Source organism: Echinops telfairi, unplaced genomic scaffold (assembly GCF_000313985.2).
Source record: "Echinops telfairi isolate 266 unplaced genomic scaffold, ASM31398v2 ScPeMD7_5592;HRSCAF=6446, whole genome shotgun sequence".
In the NCBI taxonomy this organism is placed as follows: Eukaryota; Metazoa; Chordata; class Mammalia; order Afrosoricida; family Tenrecidae; genus Echinops; species Echinops telfairi.
The window spans coordinates 11,915,470-11,915,869 of NW_022109491.1; positions in this window are offsets into that span (position 1 = coordinate 11,915,470).

Sequence of the window (400 nt, forward strand, 5' to 3'; positions counted from 1 at the left end):
AGCCAGAGTACGCCCGGAGCCTGTGACCGACAGGCTGGCACCAGCCTCTGGAGCTCCAGCTCTTTCCAGCCCTGGGGTGGGGGGGGGGACTTGGCACCAGCCCCTGCCGTGGCCCCCGCCCTGCCGGACCCCAGGAAGGGGTTGTGGATCCAGCAGTGCTGACGGCCGGCCGCCTTCTCCAATCAGACACAAGTCCTCCGAGGCCCACGGCCGGACTCTGGGCAGCCTTGGCCCAGCCTGCGGTTTTTGGCAGGGAGCTTGGCGGCCACCCAGAGGCGGGTGTGACCCAGAGCCAGACTTGCCTGGACCGCTCCTTGGCCCTCGCTCTGTGGCAGCCACCCCTCAGTCTCTGCCCCAGGGGCTCTGGTGGGTGAGCCAGGCAGGTTGGGCATACTGTGTG